Raw genomic sequence first — 24657 nt, 5'->3', positions numbered from 1 at the left:
GCATGTTTGAGAATTAGAATGATGACAAATGAAAAGCCTTGGGCCTGATATGTCTACAGCTGCCATGACTATTACAAGCAAAACCCAGACGTCTCCCTCCCCTTCCCTAGGCAATAGCAGCTCCTACTGGCCTGCTGGGAGAAAGCAGGAAGGCTGGTCTTAATCTGGGAAGCTATAGTCCACGTCTTCCGCATGGAATGCTCTTCTCCTGTGTTGCCAGTCTAGTAAGGAGGAAAAGTGGGGTGATATAATGCTGGCCACCAGCTGGACCCTGGAGGTGTTATCCCATCACCAGGGTTGGTTTCCCAGGTGTGCAACCCCTGCAGTCCCACAGCATCCTGCGTTTGGAAGGGTGCCACGCCTGGTTTAATGCTGTGCTGTGGCTATCTGAAAAGTCTTACTAATCTTTAATCAAGAGTTCCTTCCCACACTTCATTTTGTACTGGGCTGCCCAAATTTATTTATTTTTATTATTTTTTAATAGAGATGGGGTCTCACTATATTGGCCAGGCAGATCTCAAACCCCTGGCCTCATGCAATGCTCCTGCCTTGGCCTCCCAAAGTGTTAAGATTACTGGCATGAGCCACTGCACCCAACCCGGTCACACACATTGTGTAGCCGGTCCTACCTTTACTCGGATGCTACTTCCCCTCCCACTGTTCAGGGTTCCGCTGGGAAATTCCCACCTGGACCAGCTACAGCCCTACCAATAACACCCATCTGGGCTGCTGGGTGTGGATCCCTTCACCAAGGCACCCTGCACAGGGGACACAGGTGGGAGCTGAGTTTCCCACAGGAGGAAGCCCCTGCACAGCCCACCAAGCTCTGCATTCCCCCAGAGGAGGTGCCTTCCCATAATCTATCTTCCCAGAAGGAGCACCTTTTCTAATTCTGCACCAAATGTTTCATTTGCTGGAGGCAGCCTTGGTCATGTTCACTTTCATGCATAGCAAGAGAAACGCACATTAAAATTTCACTGAGATGCCATTTTTATCTATTACAATGAAAAAAATCCAGAAGTGTGACAACTTGATCTACTAGCAAGGCTGCATGGGGAAACGGGCACTTTCATAGGTAGCTGGTGGGAGGGCAAAATGCCCGCAGAGGGCAAATTGGCAATATCTATCAAAATTACAAACGTATTTAACTTTTCACTCAGTGACCCCACTTGGAAATTTACCCTATGGATGCAGGCACACACCACACACATGCACACACACATGTGCACACACAGAGTGATGTATGGGCAAATTTGTTCACTGCAGCATTGTTCTGAATTGAGCTGGAAATAATCCAAGAGTACATGTTGAGAGAACTAGTTAAATAAATCATGATACCAATTCAAAAAGGGACCCGATGCATTTATATAACAAGGGAAGCTCTGTCTGCTCCAATAGACAAAGGTCTTCACAATATGGTGGTAACAGAAAAGAGCAAAGAGGAAAATAGTGTAAGCAGTGTGCCACATTTATGTAGAAAAATACATCTGTTAATATGTTTGTGTTAATATTTCCAGTAACATTCAAAGAACATGCAAGAAATTCATCACAATGGCTACCTTTAGGGAACAGAGCTGGCAAGAAATGAGGCTGGCACAGATGGGGTGACAGAAAGATTTTTTGATACATAACTTTTTATATTGTTTTGATTTTTAACCCTATGAATATATTTCCTATTCAAAAGAAAATTAGCATCATCAAACACACACAAACATTCCTGTGTCTAAGACAGATAACTAACTCTCAGAGACAATGTGGTCTAACCCATGCGTTGGCACACTATGGCCTGTGGGCCAAATCTATGCACTGCCTGTTTTTGTCCAGCAGGCAAGATAAGAATGGTTTTTATGTTTTTTTAATGCTTGAAAAAAAATCTGAAGAATCTCTCACACAAAAATGATATGTTAAAATCATATTTTAGTGGCAATAAAGTTTTCTCATAATACAATCATGGTCTTTGGGTTGTAAATTCTCGTGCTGGCTTTCATGTGACAACAGTGGAACTGAATCATTGCCACAGAGAACGTATGGTCTTTTGCAGAAAGAATTTGCCAATACCCAGTATAATCCAGTGCTTCTTAAACCATTTGTGGTAATGGACCAATTTATTCTTTATTTTTTCCATCTCAAATAGATACTTTTGTTAAATTAAAAATGTACAAAATACAATCCCAGATGTTTTATTATTGGATGCAATAATAAAATTACTCTGTCAAATTGCTTTGAAATTTCCTAACATTCTCAATCTCTGTATATACCTCCCCATGAAGGGGAAGCAGTTCACAGACCAGCATTGCCCCATGAACCCTAATTGGGAAATACTGGTTGAATTTGAATTGAAGAAAGACAAATGACCTTAATGATTTTTTTTTTTTTTTGAGACAGGGTCTCACGCTCTCATCCAGGCTGGAGTGCAGTGGCACAATCACTCACTATGGCCTCCATCTCCTGGGCTCGTTATCTTCCTGCCTCAGCCTCCTGAGTAGCTGGGACTACAGGTGTATGCCACCACACCCAGCTAAATTTTTTTATGGTTTTTTTTTATGTTTTGTAGAGTTGAGGTCTCATCATGTTGTCTAAGTCAGTCTTGAACCCCTAGGCTCAAACAACCTTCCTGCCTCAGCCTCCCGAAGTGCTGGGATTATAGGTATAAGCCACCATGTCTGGCCCTTAATGATTTTAGAATTAGTGGTTTGTTTTCATCCTTTGACTTAGAATAAGTACCACTTATTACAACATAAACAGAGTCATTTTCTTTCCAGCTACCCTCATAGACTGCCAGGGTGAGGTTGGGACCATATTACTCCTCAGTGATTCCTCTTTAGCTTCTAAACAGAGGCGGTGAAAAGCTGCTTGAAATAAAGCCTTAGTCAAATGCTTGCCAAGGGCTTTTCCTCTGCCTTGATATATGGAAAAGAAAGATCTAGGGAAAGAGTATACATCTCTCCCTCCAGTAAAGACTTTGCATTTCTGGGTATTCATCTAAGAATATTTTCAATATGAGCCTTTGTGTGCAAAATTTTGAAGGCCTTTTATTCCTGAAAGCATTTTTTACAACCTCACATTGAATAACAATTTTGAAAGATGTAATATGCTTGGTTCATTTTTTTTCCATTCTTCCTTATTACCTTAAAAGCATTCCTCCATTTCTTCCAATCCCATTCCAATATTGCTAATAAGAAGTCTGATATTAACCTGACTCATCATCTTTGATTGGATATTTGCTCTTTCCCTCTGGAAGCCTGTAGAATTTCTCTTTGTCTTTGATGTTCTTAATTTTCACTGCAATGTGTCTAGTTGACAGTTTTTCTTTATCTGGCCTTTTTGTACTCTGAAGTCCTTTCACCTGTCTTGAATGATAGGAATTTTATATTCATTATTTCTTTGAACATTTCCTTCCCTTTCTTTTTCCTGTCTCTTTCTGGGACTTTTACTATCTGGAAATTAGGGCATCTGTACTCCATACCTCTTTGGATTTTTTTAAGAGATAGAGTCTCCCACCCAGTGCGGTGGCTCACGCCTGTAATCCCAGCACTTTGGGAGGCTGAGGGGGGTGGATCACCTGAGATCAGGAGTTCAAGATCAGCCTAACCAACATGGCGAAACCCCGTCTCTACTAAAAATACAAAATTAGCTGGATGTGGTGGTCTATGCCTGTAATCCCAGCTATTCAGGAGACTGAGGCAGGAGAATCGCTTGAACCCACGAGGCAGAGGTTGCAGCGAGCTGAGATCGTGCCATTGCACTCCAGCCGGGGCAACAAGAGCAAAACCCCATCTCAAAACAAAAACAAAAAACAAAAACAAAAACAACAAAGAGTCTCCCTATGTTGCCCAGGCTGGAGTGCCGCAGCTATTCACAGGTGTGATCCCACTACTGATTAGCACTGGGAGTTTCGACCTGCTCCATTTCCAGCCTTGGCCAGTTCACCCCTCCTTACACCACTTGGTGGTCTCCCACTCCCGGGAAGTCATCATATTGATGCCCAACTCAGTGCGGAACACCCGATCTGCACAGCGCATTCCAGCCCCAAACTCCTGGGCTCAAGCAATGCTCCTGCATCAGCCTCCCAAGTGGCTGGGACTACAGGCACACACCACTGCATCTGGTTTGAATTTTCCTTGCTATTTTCTCTATTTTCTTTTTATTCTTTTTCCCTGAGAAGACGTCTCAATCTAGGCTTCTAACTCTATCTGTGACATTCTTCACCTAGCTATTCCATTTCAATGATTATACTCTTCCTAAGTAACTTTTACACTTGGGATTTTTTAAAATAATGACTTGTTCTTGCCTGATATTGCTAACATCTTCCCTTATCTACATAAGTATGTTTAACATGCATATTTTAGCTTCTTGCTCATCCACTCTGGCAATTCTGTTTTAGATGGTATGCGTTGACAAGTACATTTCATCTTTCTAGTGGGTGTAGTCTGAGTGTCTCAAGATAAACTTGGGGAAGGGGAAGGAGATGAGTCCAAGATTTGATGATTCCCATTTGCTGCCACCCCAGGCAGGTGCTCCTGCTGACAAGGTTTCATCATTGAACATCTGGGAAGTAGCAGCCCTGGCAGGAAGCAGCACCCCAAAGCTGTTACTGGCCCTCCCTGAGATGGGGCAGGGGGGCAGGGGGAGCAGTGCAGGATGAGATGAGGGAATGAATGGCTGAGGGTACTTGAGAAGCCTGCATCCATCTGGGTGAATTGCTCACCCAAGCAGGGCTTTGGGACAGCCCTAATATCATCTCTAGGACTTGGGCATTTCAGCTGTTGCTCTAAGATGCTCTAAGATAAAAGGAGAAGAAGAACAAAACTTAAAGAGCTTCCTCCCAACCTACTCGCTGCTTGCCAAAACCCACCAATCTGCTGCTCCAGGGCACAGCCAACCCCTCTCCGCCAGAACCACGCCCAGCAGCCAAGATCAGATTCTAACTTCCTGCAAGACTCTGCAAAGGTTCTTCTGCTATTTCATCATCCAAGATTCTCTCTCAGCCATGTATTTGTTAGGTTGGTTTTGGCACAGGGAGCCAGAGCCTATGCTAATTTGCAAACTTGGCAGAAAAAAGGGAAATGTATAGCACAATATCTGTGTACCAGTTTAAAAGCATCCACAGAGGGTCAAACAAACACTAAACATTTTTCAAAAAACCATATATCTAAATAAACATAGGAAGAATAAATTGGTAGTGGAGATGGAAGGTGAAGGACTAAAGTGAATAAAATAAAATTGGTACCTTGCACAAACCAACAATAACAGGATGATGAAGTGAAGCCATGGTGCACACAGATTAAGGCATGGTCGGTTATAAAAGCACTTATCCTTTCACTCAGCAACCCACCTCTGGAAATGTACCCTATCTGTGCATGATACATGAGCAGTGTGTAAGAGACAGCGTGAGAGTGTATCATGTCTCATGTGTGTAAAAGAGAGAGTGAAGACTCAAACCCACAGCTGTCTCCATCTAAGGTCTGGTCTTTCCACCTTGACAGTCAGCTGACACGCCAGTCAGTTGCACCTCTGGGTCCTAGTTTATACCATCAGACCAGAATGATATACCCATTTCTCAATTATTGCCTTCGCTTGGCTGGATGAACGGTGATCACAGATAATCCAAAAATCACTTATATTTCACTTTTGTCCTCAGTTTTAAGATGGAGATAACTGGCACATCCTGCCTAGTTACTAGGGAAATCAAGCCAGGTCCATACTGGGTGGCAGAGAGATGGTTCTTTGAGAGCAAATGTCTTCTGTAGATGATGGAATAGGAGACTAACCAAGTCAATGAATGAGTGAATGGTAGACTAGAAACCAAGCCTGGTTCACTTTTAGCCCCAGGACTGGCCTAGGGCACAGCAAGATGCTGAGATTGTGAGGTTAAAAGAATCTGGGCCAGGCATGGTGGCTCACACCTGTAATCCCAGCACTTTGGGAGGCCAAGGCGGGTGGATCACGAGGTCAAGAGTTCGAGACCAGCCTGGCCAATATGGTGAAACCCCATCTCTTACTAAAAATACAAAAATTAGCCAGGCATGGTGGTACACCCCTGTAATCCCAGCTGCTTGGGAGGCTGAGGCAGGAGAATTGCTTGAACCCGGGAGGTGGAGGTTGCAGTGAGCCAAGATCATGCCACTGCCCTCCAGCCTGGGCGACAGAACAAGACTCGGTCTCCAAAAAAAAAAAAAAAGAATCTGATAGGCACATCCTACACCCCACAAAGGCTACCCCATGAGACTCTCAGATCCTCCCATGACCTTCCACTGTGCCTTGTTCCCACACCACTACCTGGGCCCTCTATCATCCTGTGATAGCGTGTGCCCTCACTTCACCCTAGAGGGAAGTGCAAGGCCGAGGGATCACAGAGTCTTCTTCAACATCTGGTCCAGATGGCCTGAAGGACTTGAACATAGAAAGGAAGGGAAGGAGCTGCAGCCCCTGCTGCTACAGCTGCCTCCATGGTCTTAACTAATACTCATCATCCCCTTCCTCTCCACTCATTTCAGATGTCCTTCCCCGTCCATCAGCACTATAGCTTATTTCTTGCTCCTGTAGCAAACATCACCTTCACTCAATAGGATAAACCTAGGCAGGCAACCCAGATAGATTCTGGAAGTGATTGAGGGTCACTTGAGCAAGAAATTCCAGAGTCACAGACACTCAGATCATGGTTTCGAAGGGAGACCAAGGGCTCCAGCAGGCACATCCTTTGGCCTAGGAGTCCTCACCCTAGGGGAGAGGTCCTGGTTCCCAGACCCAAGGATGGTGCTGCTGCTTGTCTTAGCTCAAGAATAGATTCCCGGAGAAAAGCTATGTCTTGAGAAAACATGACCTTTTCTCTAGTCACTTTCCACAAGCACATCTTTAGTTTGATTTCCAACTCTTTTATTTGGCCAGCGAGGCGCTGAGGCTGTTACTGGTCTCTGAAGACCTTGGAAACCAAAATCCAGACCATCTGAGCTTCCCACGTGCTGATGAAACCCAACCCAGGGGACTTTTCAAGGGCAAAGCTATGGATGAATTCCATTCCCTGGAGGGAATAAATTACGTCAACCACTTTATGCAGCATGGATGGATGAAAGAACCAGCTGGCTGACCAAGGGATGTTCCCACTCCTCACATGGGTCATGACCTGGGAGTAACTTTCATCCAAATGAGAGCATGGTGGAGAAAGGTACTCCGCAGCCAGGACGGGACAACATGATGACAACAGCAGCAAAAGCATGCCTCGACTACTCCCACTTACTGGAAAATGGACACTGACTTCATGGCAGGTCCTGGGCCAAGCACTTTAAATGTGTCTTCTCATGCAATCTCTTAACAATTCTATGATAATATTGCTATTCATATCTTCCATTCATTCATTCCACAGGACATCTATTGAGTGCATGTAACATTTCTGGCACAGAACCAGGCACTAAGAACACCACAAAACCCAAACAGGCAAAGCCCCTGCCTCTTGGCACTTACAAGGCACTGACAGGAACAGATGCAGCCAATAAACAAATTTCAAGAGAGAAAAGAGACAGTAATAAGTAATATAAAGAGAATCAAAACAGAATAGGAGAGGGCAGGTGGAAGACAAGGCATGTATTTCAGATGGCATGATCAGGAAAGGTGCTGCAGAGATAGGAAAAGGCACTGGAAGCAAGATCACCCATGATATGAAGGAGTCAGCCCTAAGATAATCAAGGAGAAAATCAATCCAGGCAGAGGGAACAGCTAAGGCAAGGATACAGAGACAGGTCTGAGCCTGACATATTTGAGGACAGAACGTAGAAAATTGTGCTGCAGAACAGAAACAAGAAACCAAAAGAAGGTTCAGTTAGCAGGCAGGAGAGTGTAGAAAATGAGGAAATTTAGGATGTTTAATGCAGCTTGTGTGTGAGATCTCTTCTCAGGCAGATTACAAAAAGACAAAACAAAAAAAACAATTCTAGGAGTCTGGAATAAAATATGTAAATATACGCTCAGCTAGCTGGAAGCTTTGGGAAAGAGAAAGAAAAGAAAGAGAAGGAGGAGGAGGAAACAGGTACCTCTGGATCAAACCATACCTGAAAGCCTCCGGTCATTTCTATTACACATGTCAATAAATTTCTTTTATTATTTACACCAATTTGAGTCAGGTCTTCTGTTGCTTAATATTAAAAGTGTCCAGGCTGGGCACGGTGGCTCACTCATGTAATTCCAGCACTTTGGGAGGCTGAGGTGGGTGGATCACCTGAGGTCAGGGGCTCAAGACCAGCCTGGCCAACATGGTGAAACCGTGTCTCTACTAAAAATACAAAAATTAGCCGGGTGTGGTGGTGCACACCTGTAATCCCAACTACTTGGGAGGCTGAGGCAGGAGAATCACTTGAACCCAGGAGGTGGAAGTTGCAGTTAGCTGAGATCATGCCATTGCACTCAAAGCCTGGGCAACAAGAGCGAAAATCCATCTCAAAAAATAATAATAATAAATAAAATATAAGTGTCCAAATTGATTTGTATACATGTTTACATTTAATATTTTTCAACCTCCCTGATGAAGTAGCTATTATTAACTTTCTTGTATAAATGAAAAAACAGAGGTTAGGAAAGATCAAATAATTAACACAAACTCACCTAGTTAATGGTAGTTGGGACTTTACCCCAGAGCTCCAAATACTAGCACCTAATTCCAGTGCTACACTACCTCTGTGAAACCCTGAAATCTCAGACTCTTTCCACACTCTAATACCCAAGTGCATGGACAGAAGACAGAGCCAGGAAGTCCCCCACCAGCTAGGAAGAGAGAAGCCAGGCACGGTGGCTCACGCCTGTAATCCCAGCACTTTAGGAGGCCGAGGAGGGCAGATCACAAGCTCAGGAGTTCAAGACCAGCCTGGCCAATATGGTGAAACCATGTCTCTACTAAAAGTACAAAAATTAGCCGGGTGTGGTGGTGGGCACCTGTAGTCCCACCTACTCTGGAGGCTGAGGCAGGAGAAATTGCTTGAACCCAGGAGGCAGAGGTTGCAGTGAGCCAAGATCATGCCAGTGCACTCCAACCTGGGCGACAGAGTGAGACTCCGTTACAAAAAAAAAAAAGGAAGAGAGAAGAAAGCTTCACGCCCATGGGCTTAAACTTTCAATTCGCAAAAATTTCCAACACACGCAAAGGAACAAAAATCACATCCTGAACTCACCTGTATCCATCAACCAGCTTCAACACTTATCAACATTCTGCCTTCTTTTATCATTTACACCTGCAACCACTCTGCACCTCCAATCAATCATCATCATCATCATCACCTTTAGTTCTTTCTTAAAGGTAAAATATATATAGATTGAAAAGCACAAATCATAGCTGAACACGTTTGACAGATACACCACATCACCCACATCCCATCACAAGAACATTTCTATCTCCCAGAAAATTCCCTCACATCTATTCCCTGTCACCCCCCTCTCTGGATGAATTAGTCACCTTGCACTACCATAACAAAGTCCCACAGACTGGGGGGCTTAAACAATAGCGATTTATTTTCTCATAATCCTGGAAACTAGAAATCTCAGATCAAGCCATTGACAGGTTGGTCTCTTCTGAGGTCTCTCTCCCTGGCATATAGATGCTGTCTTACCCTGTGTCTTCACATGGTCTTCTCTCTCAGGTGTCCGTGTCCTAACCTCCTCTTGTTTTAAGGATACCAATCATACTGCATCAGGACCCATCCTAATGACCTCACTTTAACCTAATCACCCCTTTCAAAGGCTGGTCTTCAAAAACAGTCACATTCTGAAGTACTGGAGGTTAAGACTTCAACATATGGATTTTGGAGAATCACAATTCAGCTCATAACATGGAGAAACCACCATTGTGATTATTTTCACCTTAGTTGCCTGTTTTAGAACTTTCTATCAATTGAATCATATATTATGTGCACTTTTTTTTTTTTTTTTTTGACAAGGTCCCACTCTGTTGCCCAGGTTAGAATGTAGTGGTGTGATCTCCACCTCCCGTATGTGTACTGTTTTACATCTGGCCTCTTCCATTCAGTATAATGATGATGAGATCCATTCATGGTGTTGTGCATGTCTGTAATCTGTTCTTCTTTATTGCTGAGTAGCTTTCTGTAGCATGCACATGTTACAATTTATCCATTCTCCTGGTAATGGACATTTTTGATATTTTTAGTATTGGGATAATTTGAATAAAACTGCTATGACCATTTCTTATACAAGTATCTGTGTGAACATTAAGTGCTCATTTCTCTTGAATAAATACCTAGGACTGGAAATGTTTACTCAATGGATAAGGGTATGTTTAATGTTACAAAGTCAGATCAAACTTCTTTCCAAAGTGCTTGTCCCATTTTACATTCCCACAAGCAAGGTGTGAGAGTTCCGGTTGCTCCACCATCTGTGCTTAATCTTTTAATGCACAATGACCCATTCACCAGGGGGAAAAAAAAAAGGGCTCAATCAGTATCCTCAAGTCCAACCAATCCAAAGTAACTCTTTCTGTGACAACCTTGGACAGCACCACACAGCTCTCCCTTCAAATGAGAACCTGTTCAAGGAGTGTACTTAGTGGACAGCCCCAAGCCCATGCTCCTTTGGGATCTGCCATAGTATTCATGACAAAGCCATGTTCTCCAGTGCCGTTCCCATGATGGTGATGACAGGGGACTAGAGCCAGGCAATTTTTTCCCAATGGAGGACTCCTCTAATAGGCACTGTTCACATGAGAACTCCCCGTCTGTAAATTTGGAGATTTGTGAATGTCTTGGGATACATCTACTGTGACTATACCCCCTCCCCATGCATGGATTTGCCATAATTGGAAGCAAAGCAAATCAACATCTTTACTGAGTACCTGCTAATTGCAGGGGCTTGTGCTCAATGTGAGGGAGAAACAAAGAAACAGAAAGGCAAGAGACCCAAATTTGACCTCGAATTTGGCCACTAACTCCCTGAGTGACTTTCAGCAAATCCCTGCCCCTCTCTAGGCCTCAGTTTCCCCTTATATACTATGAGAGGTTTGGATGACATAATCTCTAAGGCCTCTTCAGGCCTGATACACCCAAGGTCTCTAAGTAGAAGACAGTTCTCGCTTTGACCATTCGTGTCTCACTGCCCTGCTCCTCTGATGCCACCTAATAACCCCCTGTACTTCACTGTTTGTTGCTTTGACCCCTCGTGCATTGATTCCTATGGAATGACAGGAAGATAGATTGTGACTTTTGCTTAGCAATGGCTCCTATTCACTGTGGTGGCCTCTCTGACATATATCCTGTCCTTCACCCATTGTTTCAGCAGGAAATGGGACTGGCCCCAGACTTAATCCCAGGAAGTGGGCTCTGATAAGTGTAAGCCATCAGGGATCACTGGCCATGGTAATCCAAATCTAAGCCAACTACCACTTTCCATTTTCCCAAGCACAAGAATTGAGTCAGTCAGCAAAGGACCTAAGGTGAGCCCATTAGAGCTCTTGCTGATGGTGGAGGAACAGGTCTCTCTCTTGAATGAGAATGAGGAAGCAGGTAGCCCCAGGAAGCCACTGGCTGGTGCTCATATCACTACTGTGGGCAAAATAAAACTCAGAATAAAGGGGACAAATCCAATATGTGGAGGAAAGCAGAACCAAGTGGAAAATCACAGAGAAACTGAACCTGAGACCTGACCAAACCTAAGCTGAAGGCTGATCTACCTATGGACTCTTTAGTTACTTGCGCCAAAATTCCCTGTAATGGTTAAGCCATTCTGTTTTTTTTTTTTTCTGTTCCTTACAACCAGTGGAATGCAAGCTCTGAGAAAGCAAGTGAACTGTCTGTCTTCCTTGCCCTTGCCTAGAATAGCACCTCACATAGTAAGTGCTCAATAATATTTACTGAAAGAATGAATAAGCTGAAACATCTTGGGCTCCAGGAACTTATCATGTCTAAAAGCAGGGACATGAATCTCTATAATCTCTATGAAACATTGTTCCTGCCCTCAAGATGTTTCCAGGGTAATCATCAATGTGTGTGTAAGTCAGGGATTGGCAAACTATGGCCCATGGGCCAAATCAAGCCTACTACCTGTTTTTATTATAAATACAGTTTTATTGGTACATGCTCATGCCCTTTTGATTGCCTATTGCCTATGGCTGCTCTTGAGCTACAAGGACGGAGTTGAGCAGTGCAACAGACCACATGGCCCATAAAGGCTTAGAATATATATTATCTGGTCATTTACAGAAGAAGTTTGCCAATGCCTGGTATAAGTCATTTTGAAGCTATCCCTGAGAATGGTGCTTTTCCCATCAGTCTATGATAAATTGTTTAATGGCCATAAATGCCTCCCATCCCAGCATGTAGGCTTCTTTGTAATGTGACTTTGTTACTCCCCACCTTCAGAGGTGGCGTCTATTTCTCAGGCCCCTTGCATCTGGACTGGCATTGTAACTTGCTTTGATCAAATGGATGTGGCAAAAGCGCTGCTGCAGGTGGGCCCCAGGGCCTGGGCTTCCAGAGGTGAAGCAGCTTCTGCCTTTGCTGTCTTGGAAGCCCATCAAGCCACATGAAGGGGTGGCCACACCCCTTATCCTAGTGGAGGAAGGGCACTGAGGTGCCCCAGCTGACAGCCAGCACCAGCTACCAGACACGGGAGTGGGGTCATCTTGGACCTTCCAGCCAAGCCAGCCATCCAGATGATAACAGCCATCTGAAAGAGCCCAGGGGACACCAACAAAGGAACCATACAACTGACCCCAAGAATTGTGAGAAATACAACTGACCCCAAGAATTGCTGTTGCTGGCTGGGTGTAGTGGCTCATGCCTGTAATCCCAGCACTTAGGGAGGCTGAGGCAGGCGAATCATTTGAGGTCAGGAGTTTGAGACCAGCCTGGCCAACACAGTGAAACCCCATCTCTACTAAAAATACAAAAAAAAAAAAAATTAGCCTGGACGTGTTGGCACACACCTGTAATCTCAGCTACTCGGGAGGCTGAGGCAGGAGAATCACTTGAACCCAGGAGGCAGAGGTTGCAGTGAGCCGAGACCACGCCACTGCACTCCAGTCTAGGTGACAGAGTGAGACTCCGTCTCAAAAAAAAAAAAAATACTGTTGCTTTAAAAAGCCACTGTGTTTGGAAGTGGCTTGTCACTAGCAACAGATTACTGGAACCCAGCCTCTTTCCCATCTGGCATCCCCCACCAACATCCCACCAGAGCCAGGGCTATGGCACGATTTAGAACTGCGTGGGTGCCTGCAGTTTCTCTCAGGTGAGAAAACAGAGGCCCGGGGGTGCCTCCCTAGGCTAGGGACAAAGCCAGAAGCCTCATCTCTTGCCACCCTGTGTGAGATTCTTTCCTCCACCATGTGTCTCAGACTCCTTAGATTCTGAAGGAGTGGTCCCCTCACTGGTGCTCCATTGTTCCTTGGACAAAAAACCAACCAGACCCAGCTGTGCCACTTAACAAAGATGTTGGTGACCTTGTTAAAAGATGACAACAAACCCACGCCATGGACTCCCATTCTTTACTTTCCATCACAGACAAGAGAGCCCAGCTATGTGATGACAGCTGTGAAAATCCTGTTCCTACTGGAGGGACAAGCCTCCCAGGCCTTTGGGTGCCCACAGAAGCTCCCTGCTGTGGGGAGCAATACTAGGATGAAAATAGCACAGGGTCTGTCAGAAAAGTGTCCCTTTCTCCTGGGGGACTCCCTGGTCCTCACCACCACCTGCAGGCTCTAGGCCACCTGCACCAGCTCAAGCAAAAGCCTTTCTGTTGAGGGAATGGGAGGTCAAGGTCCCAGGGTCAGCCTCCCAGCAAATCATGTCCTTCCAGGCCCGCCCACCACCAGCCCCAGGTCCTCAGCTTCCTTTCAGCCTTTCCTGAGTGCCATCTCCCTCGGACCACAGGGCCTTTGCACAGGCTGTTCCTCCATTTAAACTCTCTTTACTTCTTTCTCTACCTGGGGAACTTTTTGAGATCCCTGGTTAATCATTTCTTCCACAGAGAAGCCCTTACTGACCCCCTGCCCAGAAGAGACAGCCCCATGAAACACTCTCATAGCCCCATGGAACTTTTTTTTTTTTTTGAGACAGAGTCTCACTCTGTCACCCAGGCTGGAGCGCAGTGGCACAATCTTGGCTAACTGCAACCTCCGCCTCCCGGGTTTAAGCGATTCTTCTGCCTCAGCCTCCCAAGTAGATGGGACTACAGGCCTGCACCACCACACCCAGCTAATTTTTGTATTTTTAGTAGAGACAGGGTTTCACCATATTGGCCAGCCTGGTCTCAAACTCCTGACCTCGTGATCCACCCACCTCAGCCTCCCAAAATGCTGGGATTACAGGCGTGAGCCACTGCACCTGGCCCACTCCAAGGAACTTTCTATCAAGCTACTTACCTCTATTTGTAAGTGTCCATTCAGTATGTAATGAGCAATATCTGTCTCCCCACTGGACTGTAAGCTCCATGAGGGCAGGAACCACACCTGGTTTTGCTCTCTGATGGATGCCCACCACATACTAGGTCCTCAATATAGTTTATTGACTCAAGAAGCAATTAATTCTTCCAGGAATAAGGTTATCCCATTTTGCTTAGAAATCCTTAAAGGTCTGAGGGAAGCAACACAAGGCTGAGTGATGAGATGTAGCAGATAAGGGCCCTCAGCACAGTGCCACCATGTAGGGCATTAACAAATGAGATTCATTTGTTCAGCCATTTTTATTGTTAGGATAATGATAATGATGGTGGTGGTGATGATGATGATGGTGGTGGTGGTGTTAGTGGTAATGATTGTGATGGTGATGACAGTGATAGTAATGGTGAGTATGATGGTAATTTCATGATGATTATGACGGTGATAATGGTGATGGTGATGATGGTGATGGTGATGATGGTGATGGTGATGTTGATAGTGATTATGATGATGATAATTGTGATGGTGAAATGGTGATGGTGATGGTGAAGATGATGATGGTGATGGTAACGGTAATGATGATGATGATGGTGATGGTGATAATGTTGATGGTGACGGTGATGATGGTGATGTTGATGGTGATAATGATGATGGTGACGGTGATGATGGTGATGTTGATGGTGATAATTATGGTGATGGTGACTATAATGATGCTGATGGTGATAATGATGATGGTGATGATGACAGTGATGTTGATGGTGATGATAATGGTGATGAGGATGATGATGTGGTGATTTTATTAGTCCATTCTCACATTGTTATAAAGGAATACCTGAAACTGAGTAATTTATAAAGAAAAGAGATTCTGTAGGCTGTACAAGAAGTATAGTGGCTTCTGCTTCTCAGGAGGCCTCAGGAAACTTAAATTGTTGGGAAAAGGGCTTGTGGGGTGCCTGTATAAACTGGCCATAAAAATATAGGACAATAAGTTGTGAAAAGCCGCACAAGGCCTCTGAGGAGGAAAGCCTCCTAATTGCCACCATGTTCCCATGCTCAGAGGGAGACCTGCTCTCTCATCTGTAAACACTGTGTTCAAGGAGAAAGACACTCCTTTGAAGCACTGGAATGTGGACAGACGTGCAGGCTCCTAGTTAAGCCCACTCCCACTAGCTACTCTCCGATAAGTTAAAGATACACTGAGCACAAAGGAGATTCATTTAAATCGCTATTGCTATAAATTACACCTATGATGCACTGCCACCCTTTCACTGTTTCGCCCTGAACATCTGCTTCTTAGATCTAAGTAACTGTACTCAATAACTAGTGTGGAGACCAGAGCTCTGAGCCTTTTGCAGCCTCCATTTTGCAACTAGTCCCCTGGCTCCCACCTTTATGAACTCTTAACCTGTCTTTTCTCATTCCTTTGTCGCCACCGGACTTTGGGTACCCTACGGGTGGTGTTGAGGCTGGTCCCCAACATTCTGGTGCCCAACGTGGGGCCTGAAAGAATCTAGTGAAGGAACACTCAAGTGTGTGAAAAAGAGGACCAACAGACAAAGGACTCCCAAGGACAAAAAAGTTTTAAGCTCTGCAGGTAAGCGGGGCACTCGGAGAAAGCTAGGGACACAAATGGGACAAACTGAAAGTAAGCACGCCATGTATTTGAGCTTGCTACAGCAGCTCTTGAAGCATGGTGGGGTAAAAGTTGATATGGAAAATCTTATGGATTTGTTTCATGCTGTGGAACAATTTTGCCCTTGGTTCCCAGAACAGGGAACTTTGGAATTAAAGATTGGGAAAGAGTTGGAAAGGACCTTAAAGGAGCACATAGAAAGGGAAAGGAAATCCTTTGCCTGTTTGGTCAGTTTGGTCATTGGTGTGTGCAGCACCAGAGCCTTTTCAGACAGATGATGAGGCTGAGTCAGAGGAGGAGAGAGAGGAGTTTAATGATCAGGACTCTGAACCACCTCTACCAAGTACTAACAAAAAGGAGGGTCCAGAGATGATTTCTCCCAATCCCCCCAGTCTCCCTAAACCTACTCAGAAAATTGTTCAGCCTGTGGCTCCTTCAGAGGAATGTCTGGAATGGCCACCTCCTCCTCAGCCAAGTGAGTGTAGGGGGAGGGAGCCCAAGACTCAGCTCGCCATGCCCATTATTGCCTGACCAGCAGTTCATTATGGAGAGGGGGAAATTCAGGCTCATCCTGCAGTTCACTATGGAGAAGGGGCCATACAGGCTTCCATTCGTCAGTCACGAGAAAGTGGGGACATGGAGACTTGGTAGCTTCTGGTGACTATAATGCTGCCTCAGCAGGCTGGGGGGCACGCTCACGCTCACTAGGGACCTTTTCCTTTTAAAAGATTAAAAGATTAAAACAAGCAATAGGGCAGTATGGACCTAACTCACCTTATGTTCAGAACTTATTACAGGCTGTGGCTTATGACAAATGTCTGTGCCCCTATGATTGGGAGACATTAGCTTGGTCTACCTTATCCCCTTCTCAATTTTTACAATTTAAGACTTGGTGGACAGATGAAGCCACTGATCAGGCGCGTAGAAATGCTAGATCTCAGCCTCCTGTTAACATTACCTCTGATCAATTGCTTGGAATAGGACAAGCCTGGGGTACAATAGAACAACAGATAGTGATGAATGATGAAGCCATTGCATAAATCAGATCAGTGTGTATGAGGGCCTGGGACAAGATTCAGGATCCCAGTGTTACATATCCCTCCTTTAATTCAGTCAGACAGGGTCCTAACGAAGCTTACCCGGACTTCATTGCCTGCCTACAAGATGCAGCTCAAAAGGCTATCTTGGATGCACATGCCCGAGAGACAATTGTCCAACTATTGGCCTTTGAGAATGCTAATTCTGAGTGCCAGGCGGCCATTAGACCTGTCAAAAGAAAAGCACCAAAAGACAGGGTATTAAGTCAATATATTAAAGCCTGTGATGGCATCAGAGGACATGTATACAAAGCTAACCTCCTAGGCCAGGCAATGGCAGGTTTAAAAGTTGGAAATAACACCCACAAGTTCTCAGGGTCCTGTTAAAATTGTGGACAAATGGGACACACTAAAAAACAATGTAAGAAGGGTCAAAACAACAAAAACACACAATAACTTTTCCTCAGCCCAAAGAGCTGAATTACAGGCAGTGACTACAGTATTAAAAGATTTTAATCAGCCAGTTAACATTCTTTCAGACTCAGCTTATGTTGTGCAAGCTACTCACCATATTGAAACTGCCTTCATTAAATATATTATTGATGAACAGCTTTATCAATTGTTCAACTCTTTACAAACAACTGTGCATACTCAGGATTTTCCTTTCTATATAACTCATATCTGAGCACATACCAATCTCCCAGGATGCTTGACTGAGGCTAATGAGCAAGCTGACTTGTTGGTTTCCCCCATACTTACTGATGTCCAAAGTTTCCACTCATTAACACACCTTAACGCAGCAGGACTTAAAAACAAATATCAAATTATGTGGAAACAGGCCAAAGACATTGTACAACATTGTCCTCAGTGCCAGGTACTGCAACTATCCCATCAAGAAACTGGTGTTTCTGCACAGCAAAAGAAACTATCATCAGAATGAACAGGCAACCTACAGAATGGGAGAAAATTTTTGCAACCTACTCATCTGACAAAGGGCTAATATCCAGAATCTATAATGAACTCAAACAAATTTACAAGAAAAAAACAAACAACCCCATCAAAAAGTGGGCAGAGGACATGAACAGACACTTCTCAAAAGAAGACATTTATGCAGCCAGAAAACACATGAAGAAATGCTCATCATCACTGGCCATCAGAGAAATGCAAATCAAAACCACAGTGAGATACCATCTCACACCAGTTAGAATGGCCATCATTAAAAAATCAGGAAACAACAGGTGCTGGAGAGGATGTGGAGAAATAGGAACACTTTTACACTGTTGGTGGGACTGTAAACTAGTTCAACCATTGTGGAAGTCAGTGTGGCGATTCCTCAGGGATCTCGAACTAGAAATACCATTTGACCCAGCCATCCCATTACTGGGTATATACCCAAAGGACTATAAATCATGCTGCTATAAAGACACATGCACACGTATGTTTATTGCGGCACTATTCACAATAGCAAAGAGTTGGAACCAACCCAAATGTCCAACAACGATAGACTGGATTAAGAAAATGTGGCACATATACACCATGGAATACTATGCAGCCATAAAAAATGATGAGTTCGTGTCCTTTGTAGGGACATGGATGAAACTGGAAAACATCATTCTCAGTAAACTATCGCAAGGACAAAAAACCAAACACCGCATGTTCTCACTCATAGGTGGGAATTGAACAATGAGAACTCATGGACACAGGAAGGTGAACATCACACTCCGGGGACTGTTGTGGGGTGGGGGGAGGGGGGAGGGACAGCATTAGGAGATATACCTAATGCTAAATGACAAGTTAATGGGTGCAGCAAACCAACACGGCACATGGATACATATGTAACAAACCTGCACATTGTGCACATGTACCCTAAAACCCTAAAGTATAATAAAAAAAAAAAAAAGAAACTGGTGTTAACCCTCGAGGGTTGACACCTAACATGATCTGACAAATGGATGTCACCCATGTTGCTGCATTTGGCAAACTTTCTTATGTCCATGTGATCATAGATACATATTCTCATTTTATATGGGCTACTTGCCAAACCAGCAAGACTGCAGCACATATAAAAAGACACTTGCTTTCCTGTTTTGCTGTTGTAGAAATTCAACAAAAATTAAAAACAAACAGTGGACCAGGCTACTTTAGTAAATCTTTCCATTTTTAAAGCAATAGAGCATGGAACACAGTACGAGTATCCCCTATAATTCTCAAGGGCAAGCAATTGTTGAGCGAGCCAATCGAACCTTAAAAATGCAATTACATAAACAGAAAATAGAGGGAGATAGAGAAAATTCCACCCCTCATATGCAATTACAATTGGCTCTTGTTACCTTAAATTTTTTGACCATCTCCCAGAATCACATGACTACAGCAGCTGAACAGCATTTAACAGGACAGAAGGTAAATGTTCATGAGGGAAAACCCGTGTGGTGGAAGGACTTTAAAACAAAGTCCTACGAAAGAGGGAGAGTTATAACATGGGGAAGAGGGTTTGCTTGTATTTCCTCAGGAGAAAACCAGCTTCCAGTTTAGGTACCTACAAGACATCTTAAACTCTACCATTAGCAAAATTCCAAAAAAGAGAAAAGGATTTTGGAACCAAGATCTCCACCTCCCAGCATGCCTGATGGTTCGAATGAACGTTTCAGCCGACCGGATGAAGACCAACAAAACCCATCAATCAAGCCCACCGACTTGAGGACAGATCAAGAGGCTGACTCAGCTTGCAGGAAAAACCGAAAAGCACAACAAAAACCACTAACTGCAAGTAACCTGATGGTGGCTATAATTGCAGTAATTACTATGGCGGTAAGTCTCCCTGTGGCTACAGCAGACCAAAATTATACCTATTAGGCCTATGTCCCATTTCCGCCTTTAATTAGGCCTGTCACATAGTTGGAATCCCCAGCTGAGGTTTATATTAATGATAGTGTTTGGATGCCTGAGCCTACAGACACTCGTGGGCCCTCTCACCCAGAGGAGGAAGGAATGTTAATAAATGTGTCCATGCGTTATCAGTTCCCCCCTCTTTGCATAGGGCTGGCTATCGGTTGCTTAAAAGCCTACTGACAACATTGGCTAGTTAAAATTCCAGGTCATAATCAAAGATCGGTATCCTATCATTTATTTTCTGGATGGAGCCCAGATCATTCACAAAGTTCGGTTCAATTAAAACAGTTCAAGCCCAGAAAAGAGAGGTGTCAACAACCTCAACAATGGTCAAAGAATTTAGAAATATTGATTTGGAAAAATTGCATCTCTGATCACGCTGTGGTACTACAAAATAATTTCTATGGAATTGTCATTGATTGGTCCCCTAAGGGGACCTTTGCAGTTAATTGTACCAATGAGAATAATAGATGCAAGACAGGACTAAAAGAGAAACTATACAATCAAAAAGATGACACTATTTCCACTAAAAAATGTGCCCAGTTTCGCATAACTTGGACCAATTTTGGTGCAGCCGGCCCACATCCTAAAACGTTTAATCCAATAATGGGCCCTGAATATCCCAAATTATGGAAGTTAATGGCCCAATCTCATATTCAGGTTTAGGAAGAAAAATATTATCTTAAAAAAAAAGTGAGAGACTTCAATTTGTGTATCAGTTTTCTTCCAACCGAATGGTGCCCATTCAAAGTTGTGTCAAGCCTCCTTTTATGTTGATGGTCGGAAATATTGATATTCAACCTAATTCTCAAACTATTACTTGTCAAAACTGTCGCCTTTTTACCTGTATTGATTCCACATTTGATGTAAAAACATCCGTGTTGCTGGTGAAGGCTAGAGAAGGAGTTTGGATACCGGTTTCCCTCAATAGACCTTAGGAAGCCTCTCCTTCCATTCATATCATCACAGAAATGTTAAAAAGTGTGTTTACCAGAAGAAAAAAAATTATTTTTACCCTTAGAGCAGTCATTATAGGCCTTATTGCAGTCACACCTACTGCTGTGGCTGCTAGAATTGCTTTACACTCCTCTGTTCAAATTGTAAAATATGTAAATAATTGACAAAAGAATTCCTCAAAATTGTAGAATTCTCAGACCTGGATAGACCAACAATTGGCAAACCAAACAAATTATCTTAGACTGTTATTTAGATAGGAGATCATATAATGAGCTTAGAGCATCGATTGCAAATGCAATGTAATTGGAATACTTCTGATTTCTGCATAACTCCCCATTCGTATAATGCTACTCAAAATCATTAGAAAAAAGTTAGACATCATCTGGAAGGAAAGAATAAAAATTTAACATTAAATATAGCCAAATTTAAGGAACAGGTTTTCAAAGCATCTCAGGCTCATTTAACTCTCCTGCCTAGGACTAACACTCTCACTGGAGCTGCTGATAGACTTTCAAACGTAAACCCTCTTAAATGATTTAAGACCATTGGAGGATCAACTATTGCAAATTGTGCTTTAATGTGTATCTGTTTATACTGTTTGCTTTTAGTCTACAGATGCGAAAGATGCCTCTGAAAAAAAAACCACACACCACGAATAAGCCATAATAGCAATGGTGGTTTTAAAAAAGAAAAAAGGGGGGCATGTTGGGAAAAGGGCTTGTGGGGTACCTGTATAAACTGGCCATAAAAATATAGGACAATAAGTTGTGGAAAGCCACTAGAGGCCTCTGAGGAGGAAAGCCTCCTAATTGCCATCATGTTCCCATGCTCAGAGCGAGACCTGCTCTCTTATCTGTAAACACTGTGTTCAAGGAGAAAGACACTCCTTTGAAGCACTGGAATGTGGCCAGATATGCCGGCTCCTAGTTAAGCCCACTCCCACTAGCTACTCTGATAAGTTAAAGATATACTGTTTGAGCACAAAGTAGATTCATTTAAACCACTATTGCTATAAATTATGCCTATGATGCACTGCCACCCTTTCACTGTTTTGCCCTGAACATCTGCTTCTTAGATCTAAGTAACTGTACTCAATAAATAGTGTGGAGACTAGAGCTCTGAGCCTTTTGCAGCCTCCATTTTGCAACTGGCCCCCTGGCTCCCACCTTTATGAACTCTTAACCTGTCTTTTCTCATTTCTTTGTCACCACCAGACTTCAGGTACTCTACAGGTGGTGAAAATTGACACTAATTTTCAGTTGTTTAGAAGGTAACTCCTCAGTGATTCATTGTTTTGGCTCTCGTAACCCAGGCCAGGAGAGCCAGGGGCTGCCAGGAGATCAAAAGGAAATGGTGAACAAAGGTCTCCCTTTTCATGAGACCATGACTCACAGCTGCTAGGGGAATGGTATTAAATCATTAGAAAACAGCACTAAGGGAATTGTACTAAACCATTAGAAACTGTCCCCATGATCCAATCACCTCCCATCAGGCCCCACCTCCAGCATTGGGGATTACATTTCAACGTGAGATTTGGGTAGGGACACAGATAAAAACCATTTTAATGATATTGATGGTGATGAGGATGGTGATCGCGATGGCAATGGTGATGATGATGGTAATATTGATGGTGATGACAATGATGGTGATGATGATGATGATGGTGGTGGCTTCTAAACTAAAAGGGAGAAGTTTATACTAAGAAAAAAAGATATCACTGAGAGGCTGGGCCCTGTTTCCTCCACTCACCTCCACCCTAACAACCCTCCATCATGAAAGTTAAAACCTGTCAAGTAGGGACAGTAATCCCATCAAAGTGCTGGGAGCCCTGGCCGGGCCACATGCTATACCCCAGTGGGAGTAAGTGCCTTGAGCTCCTGGGGCATCTGCTTCCTCTGTGGCCACGGAAAGGAGAAAAGGAGGGACCCAATATTTATGGCTCCCGGGCAAGGCCTCCTGCAACAGCTTTACACATTTCATTTCCATTTCTTCTGGTCTACAACCTTGAGAGGACAGTCTAGTTATCTCTATTTTATGGATGATAAAGCTTGGCTCAGAGAAGTGATGAGACTGGCCAAGATCACACAGCCCCTAAGTGCAGAAGCCATCACTCAAGCCCTGGTCTTGCTGATGCTTTCTACCGCATTGTGCCAATGGGTGGAGACCACAAAATCAATTACCTTTCCCCAAATGTCTGAACTGTCCTCCAAGAACAAGTCCTACCAACACTCCAGCTTCAAACTTCAACTGAGAGCACCTCCGCCTGGAAGCTTGCCTGGCTTTTTCTGCTTGGCTCTGGCCCTACAGTCTTTACTTTTCTGCTACAGGTATAGACCTGCAGGGACTTGGAGGAGCCCTGTCCTAGCCAGGCCAGGATTCAAAATGGGTCACAAAAAGGATCGTCTCAGAAACCTGGCCCTTCCTGGGAAACACCCCTTATGCCACCACAGGAATGGCTGTGGGCCAAACCTCCTAGGGAATCGACGCTAATTTTCAGTTGTTTAGAAGGTAACTCCTCAGTGATTCACTGTTTGGGCTCTCGTAACCCAGGCCAGGAGAGCCAGGGGCTGCCAGGAGATCAAAAGGAAATGGTGAACAAAGGTCTCCCTTTTCGGGAGACCATGACTCACAGCTGCTAGGTGATCCTGGGCAGGTGGACTCACCTCTGACCCCTTCTCCCCACAAGTCTTCTCTGAAGCAGGGTGAGAAGAGCCCAGCATGAAGAGAGTCCCAGGAGGAGTTATTAGCAGGAAATGAATGGGAGGGGCAGGAGACAAGAGTTTCCTGGGCTTTACTCTTATTTTATTTATTTTTTTCTGAGACTGAGTCTCACTCTATCGCCCAGGCTGGAGCGCAGTGGCGTGATCTCGGCTCACTGCAACCTCCTCCTCCCAGGTTCAAGCAATTCTCCTGCCTCAGCCTCCTGAGTAGCTGGGATTACAGGCGTACACCATCACACCTGGCTAATTTTTGTATTTTCAGTAGAGATGGGGTTTCACCATGTTAGCCAGGCTGGTCTCGAACTCCTGACCTCAAGTGATCCACCTGCCTTGGCCTCTTAAAGTGCTATGATAACAGGCGTGAGCCACCATGCCCGGCCGATAAAAGGTTTTTAACACAAGAGTATTAACACTCAGCGCTCCTCTCCTTACTCCAAAACAAAACCTCCCCGGGCCTCTACCCTCCGGCTGGTTGGGGTCAGGGAATTTGTGTCGGGATTCCTTCCAGCCTGTAGGGTGAGACCCAGACTCAGTGGGTTTAGTCTCCTCTCCTGGAAGGGAGGCTGGCTCCAGGCCCTAGACCAGCTCCTGAAGCCTGGAGCCCGCTGGTTAGGCCCAGGGTTGCAGTACACCGGTTGTCAGGGACCCTGGGCACATCGGCCTTTGTGGGCTCTTCCTCCATATATTAAATGTTATGACTGTGTTGGTTTGAAGACAAATATAATCCAGATGGGATGGTACTCGTTTTTCTCCTACTTTTGTAAGAAATTAACACATTCTGTTAGGGTTAAAAGTAGCGTGGGTGCTAGGCACCACCTCCACTTCGTGCTGGATGAGTTGGCCCAGGTGAAGCCCTTTATGTTGCCTGGGTTTAAATTCTAGCTCATCATTTATGCATGTGCCTCAGTTTCCTCCTCTGTAAGATGGGGATGACTGCAGCGCCCACATGATGGGGCTGTGGTCCTGCTTGAAAGGGGCTCGGCACAGCGCCTGGTGCATAGCAAGTACTTGGTGAGGGCTGGCTGCCTGGTTGCGTGTGAGTTTTCCATCCTCCTG

Source organism: Nomascus leucogenys, chromosome 24 (genome assembly GCF_006542625.1).
Source record: "Nomascus leucogenys isolate Asia chromosome 24, Asia_NLE_v1, whole genome shotgun sequence".
Classification (NCBI taxonomy): Eukaryota; Metazoa; Chordata; class Mammalia; order Primates; family Hylobatidae; genus Nomascus; species Nomascus leucogenys.
Note: the sequence above shows the minus strand (reverse complement) of the source record.